The sequence below is a fragment of the Pinus tabuliformis genome, chromosome 7 (genome assembly GCF_031772625.1).
Source record: "Pinus tabuliformis cultivar Carrire ecotype Pingquan chromosome 7, CPIR1, whole genome shotgun sequence".
NCBI lineage: Eukaryota > Viridiplantae > Streptophyta > Pinopsida > Pinales > Pinaceae > Pinus > Pinus tabuliformis.
In genome coordinates, this window is record NC_142293.1 from 1338926913 (window position 1) to 1338933474 (window position 6562).

The 6562-nt window shown below is 36.6% G+C and overlaps 1 pseudogene; it reads right to left on the bottom strand.

Annotated features, from left to right (window-relative positions):
• Window positions 1-2673: 2673 nt before the first annotated feature.
• LOC149252513 (cytochrome P450 750A1 pseudogene) lies at window positions 2674-4355 on the bottom strand (annotated as a pseudogene).
• Window positions 4356-6562: the final 2207 nt, after the last annotated feature.

A 6562-nucleotide genomic window follows, 5' to 3' on the forward strand; every position in this document is an offset into this window, starting at 1 on the left:
CAAAAAAAAAATATTTCAGAATATTTTTTCCTCATTAAATTTTGTCATAAGATACGGAGGAAAAACTATAATCAAAGGAAATGGAAAAAAACTCATAAATAAAAAATAAATAAAACTAAAAAAATTAATAACTAATTAAAAAAATCATTTTAAATTGAAAATATTGTGAAAAAAAATATAATTCATGAAAATAGAAAAAATAAAACCAAAAAAAAATTAGTAACTATTAAAAACGAAAGTTACTAAACAACCTCTAATAAAACGTCAACCAATCACATTAAAAATAAATAAATTTAAATAATAATTAAAAAATAACAAAAAAAAAAACAAATTCCTCATGTTGGTCTTGGTAATACTGTTAATATTCCTCGTCTCAATAGATGTATTGTGAAGTTGTTGTTAATAATACTGTTGAGATTCGTTGCACTTAATGAGTGTGTCGCCCTGTTATTAAATAAAATCAGAAAGATCACTTCTCTAAGTCAATTCCACTGACTGCCCGATCCAAGATAATTTCTATTAGATCATCTAAAATCGGAGGGACGGATATACTTTCATTAATTCCTCGACCTCATTCTCTGCAATGTGCGTATTCTAACATATGTTGTTGACTGGATATTTAAATCATCTAACATCACAAGGGTCGACCCACTTTCATGAATTCAACGAACTCACTTCCACAAACATAAATGTGCGCTAATTTCCTTTGATTTACACATTGTGAAAACACAGTCCAAAGCATAAATTTCAACCTATTCGTTTAATCTATAAATTCAATCCTTTTTTTTGCTTGGATCTCATGTGCCTAGTGATAAATATGTTTTACTATGACTAGCATTTGCCTAGTGATAAATATGTTTTACTATGAATAGCGTTTTCTGAGTGATAAATATGTTTTATTTTAAATGTATATTAATATGAGAATAACTTAGTAATGACTTTGGATTATAAAATATTTTTTAAGGGGAAAGTTTCAAGTATTTTTGTTTTTTTATGAAATTAGTTGTGATATATTGCAGATTCTATAATGCATTTTTTTATCTATTTCTAAAGTTTTGTTTTATCGATATTTTAGTCTCTTGATTCCTCATGTGTTCCATGTCTATCGCTATGTCATTCTACATTCTCTATAGTTTTATCGGTATGTCTTAGCACTCTTTTGGTGTAAATGCTAGTTATAGATCTTGTAAGCTTAGTAGGAATAAAATTTCTCTACAAGAAAATATTTTTTTATGTTTTTTTTTTAGCTAAATTTGATTTTTTCCACACCTACTAGATTTTTGATTAAAATGAATTTATACTATTATAACTTAAAATTCAACCCCAAAAATTTTCAATTTCAACTTAAAACAAAACAACCATCCAAACTTTGTTTTTCTAATTAAAAAAACCAATCCCCAAAATTAATAAAGGTATCTAATAAACCTTTTAACTATGTTTTCTGCTATAAGAGTGTGGTGCTATAAGGGTGTGGTGGATACCAATGACACTTTGTCATAAAGTGTGCCCTCTATGAAGATATCTCCTTTCATTATAAAAATAATATAAAAATTGACAACATGCACTATTTATTTGAGGAAAATAAGATCAATATTACTAACCTTCTCATCAAGACTTGGAACAAAAAATCTGACATAGGAAAAATATGAAAATAAATTAAAATTATTATTCTCTTGGTCCTTAGATGATTCAACCTGATAAAAATTATTAAAATCATTCATTTATTGATCACAAATTTCATGATACAGAAAGACAAATTTCAAGTGAAACAAAAAATGATAAGATAGAGCGGACCCACCACGCTGCTCCCTTGGTGTCGCGTGGATTAGGCCACCCCCGTCGCCGCTGCCTGAAGCGTATTATTTTCTTTCAATCCTAAAGAATACTACACAATCACGTCAGTCATGCCATGGCTCAGTGGTGGCTACTCACTTACCACCAGATGCCCTGTCGACAGTGTAGCGAACTTCTCTAAATATAGAGAAAGTTTGTCGGTTTAAGATCGTTGTAATATATATATATATATATATATATATATATATATATATATTTTCAGGTAACTTTAACACTAAATAATAAATATTAAAAGGGAGGTCGACGATAGAATGTAGTTTCATTTTTAAATTTGAAAGTTCCTTTAAGTAAATATATTTAAATAATATAAACATTCTTAATATTTATTTAAGATATTTTAATAAATTAATTATGTATAAATAATTTTTTAATATTTATTATAAATATATATGTATTATAATATTTGTTACTGTCAAAAGGTTTGGAGTATGTTTTAAAAGTGTTTTTATTTGGTTAAAATTTTATTTTTTTTAATGAATAAAAACAATTTAATAATAAAAAAGATAGAAATATTTGTGAGTGGTAAAAATCTATCTTTTAATAATGACTAACTGAATAATTTTAAGTGACCTATTTTTATTGAATAACACTAATAAATCAACCTATATTTGAAAATAACAATCCCACCACTACTTTAACAACTAAATTATAATAAAATTTTCCATATGTATCACCATTAAAAAAAACTAAAAGTTTTAATTTTCCAATTAATTACCCAGCGATAACATAATGAATACGACTAAAAATTACATAACCTCAGTTATATTGAAACAAGCAACAAACACTTAAGAACACATAATTGCATATATTTATGTTCAAACGCTGATATTTTCCAATCAAATAAGCAAGCTCAGAATGAACCCTAAGCACCTAAAGTGTCTAGCTGATTTGCATCCCTGCAGTTGGGACAACAAAGAGCGGAAAGCGTGGTGGCATGGTCGTCCCAAATATTTCAGGCTCCTCCTCAACTCCATCTCTATATTCCAAACTCCAATCGAAGCAATGAAATAGATTGGCGAGTCCGAGGGCGACAACTTCAAGACCCACAGATATGCCGGGGCACCCTCTCCTACCGGATCCGAAGGGGATGAGTTCGAAGTTCTGACCTCTCACATCTGTATCTCTATGCATAAACCTCTCTGGCTTGAACTCCAGAGCGTCATCTCCCCAGGCGAGGGGATCTCTACCTATAGCCCACGCGTTCACAATCACCCTCGTTTTAGCAGGAATCCGGTAGCCCGCTACACTACACTCCTCCATTGACTCGCGAGGAACCAGCAGCGGAACCGTGGAATGCAACCTCAGCGTCTCCTTCACCACGCATTGCAGATACTCCAAACTTGGCATATCACACTCCCTTAGTGGCCCATTGTTACCCACCACGGACTCCACTCTTTTCATGACAACAGGATGCCTCAACGTCTCCAACATGGCCCATTCTAATGTAGTCGCCGACGTATCAGTTCCACCAACCATCATGTCTAAAAGAAGGGCCTTCATGTCATTCCTGCTCATTACTCCATTGCCACTCTCCGATATGTCCAGCAGCACCTCTACAAAGCAGTTACTTGCCCCACCGTTTTGGGTCCTCCTCTCAATGTGTTCGATGATAATCCCCTCAGTTAATCGGTCGAATTCGCTCTGAACTTTCTTCATGCGCCTTCTGATTCGCTGCAAATCCAACCACCCGAGACGAGGAATGTAATCTCCGATATAAAATGCACCCGCTAGAATTGACACCTCTCGCAGCAGTTCTGCGAATCCTCTAAACCCACCCAGCGCCTCCGTCGAACATTTTGTGCCCATCAACATTCTGCATATTATATTTCCCGTCAGGGACGAGAGGACCTTGCTGAGATTAACAGGCTTCGCCCCTTTCTCGCTTTCTTGCCAAATGGAGCGAATCATCGCAGACACTTCCTCCTCTCGCAGCCACTGGAATGATTCGATTCTCCTAGCAGTCAACAGTTCTAAGACGCATATTTTTCTAATTTGCCTCCAGTAATCTCCATAGGGAGCGAACCCCAAGTCTTTGCACCCGTAGAACAAGTACTTCCCTACCGCTGTTGCGGTCTGCTGGCGAAAAGCAGATCATGAGTTTTGAGAAAGAGTTTGGCCATCTCAGGCGAAGAAACCACAACGGTGGGGACGGAGCATAAGCGCAGAAACATAATGGGACCATATTTGTCTGCAAGGTCATTTAGGGCACGGTGAGGGAGCTCTCCCAACATGTGCAGATTCCCGATGATGGGCCATGAAAAGGGTCCTGGAGGCAGATCTCGATTGCTTTCTCTATTTCTTTTCAAATGATGTTTGAAGAGAAAAATGATGAACAAGCTTAGTATCGGCAGTCCTACTGTGGTAGCCGATAACCATCTGGGCTGTGCAACGAAACTCATAAGCAACGTCTCTTCTGAATCCATTTTTTTCTCTCTTCGACTTCCTGCTGGAAACCAGCACATATTTATGTACAAGAGGATCTGGAAGGTTGTCCTGAAATGGACATCCCATGACGGCCATCTTTATGGAATCGATTTGATATATTCCAAAACTGTGACCTTGTCAGATTTTTATAATATTTCAGGTCATGCAGTGAAATCACATTTACATTTTCATGATTCAGAATGCTTCAAATGTCACTATCGAGAAAGTCGAGAAAGTCCAGGGATTCTCGAACATTGAAAGGGGATGTGGGCGGTGATACAAATGAATGAAAGAAATAATATTTCTCCATTTTGAGATATATTCATATTTTTAAGGAAATCAAAGATGAGTTAAACAAATATATAAATATTTTTCCATTTTGAGATACATTATACATTATATTCTTAAGGAAATCAAAGATCACCCCTATAAGGGTTGGGCCTATGGACAAGGCAATAGACTATGACAATGACATGCACTGGCATTATGATACGGTAGATCATATTAGTGATGCAACTAACCAATTCACACTATGGTAATTAGAAAATGGCTTAATGGGTTTATGTAATATGGATCATCATCACAATTAATAGATTAATCTCTAATATGGATTATCATCGCAATTAATAGATCAATTTATATATATTAGTTTACATTTATTTTAAATTTGAATTTATTAAGGGCAGAGGAATTAAGTTTGAAATTAAGATTATCTTAAAAAATATTATAATAGATTTTTTAAGCTTTTAAATAAGATTCATCATAATGTAAATTCTAATAATTTTATGGGTTAATTTAACTTTATAATTAAAAATAAATTCATTAATTTTTTTTGTTAAGTTTGATAGATTTTTCTTTTTCATTATAATAAATGCAAGTAGGTTATAACCACTTAGTTTGGTTAGGTGGTATCAACATGTCAACCACTTAGCCTAGTTAGGTGGTATCAACATGTCCTGTGGGAAACCAAGTTTGTTGAGCACCTAACCACATTATACGCCATCCAGTAGCAAAAACTAGTTAGCCTATCTATCCAAGCTATATAAACTTGATTATCATGACCACAACCATAAGTTGTCTATATATATATAAACTACTGCAAACTAGAAAGTAAATGTTATCCGCATATAAACTTAAGAAAAAAAAGACTATGACTTCATCCTTCTAGTTTTTCTGATCAGTCGAGGCTGAGGTAACCAAGGTCGGATCCTTCGCATTGGATCCGCGCAGCTTGGTCAACAAGCACATCCATGAGAAGTTTTTCTCGATTCAGCCCAAGCAGCCATCCTGTTTTTGCAGTTGGAATTGTATCTTTTGAAAGTCTTGCTTATAGTCTGGAAAGTCCTTAATGGCGGTCATCCAGATTTGTTCCATCGCCTTACCTAGGAGGAATTTCAGCAGCCAATACAGGTATAGACTGTTTATATTGTGTTTTTCTGCCGCGAGTGTGTCCAGGATCAGGCACCAGGCACCAGGACCTTCCACTCTTCCACGTCCACTGCCCCTGTGTTCACATGCCTGTTGATATCCTCCTCCCACACATCGATGAGTCGTTGAATCTCCTCTTTGGTGCCACCCACACATGTAGTTGTCGCTTCTTGTATCAGTATCGCCATGGGTTTCCTCCCACAACGTTTTTTGGCATTGCTCGGCTCAACCTTTGCCTCGCTCTCCCACGGTCTCTTCCCTATCCCCTTTCCTTTCACTGCACGAGCCATTGTGGTATTGTTTCGAGGCCTTCTAACCTGCCGCTGACAGTGGCTCAGAACAAGCTTCAGTGCTCTCTTCCTCCAAGGGGAGTTACCTACTTCGGGAACAAGCAACCAAGAATTCTAAGCCATTACTTTCATAATCTTTGTTAGCCAATGGTTCTGCTCATCCAACATTTATTCCCCCCATGTAGCATGTTCAAAGCCTTTGAGTGCGAGAAACCCCCACCCAACATGCCCTGAATACCCCTGCATGCCCCCTGCCTTGCGCCAATAATGGCCACAATTTCGGTCATGAATTGCATGGTCGCCCATAGGCCTAGAGGCCTAGAAGCCCAGTCTAAAGTAGTCCCGCTCCTTCTCCCTAGTGCCCCTTGTTGGCTGACCTCGTCCCTTGTCCCCCTAACTTCATCTCTGCGATTCTTGACTCTGCTCATCTCAGCCTTCCATCCTCTGAGCCCCTTCCTCTACAAGGTATCCCTCCCCTACCTTACGAACCATCCCCCGCTCCTGCGGCTAGCCGAAGCTTGCATGGTCTGCTTTCCCAACATGTCAATTCCTCCCTGAGGGCTCCT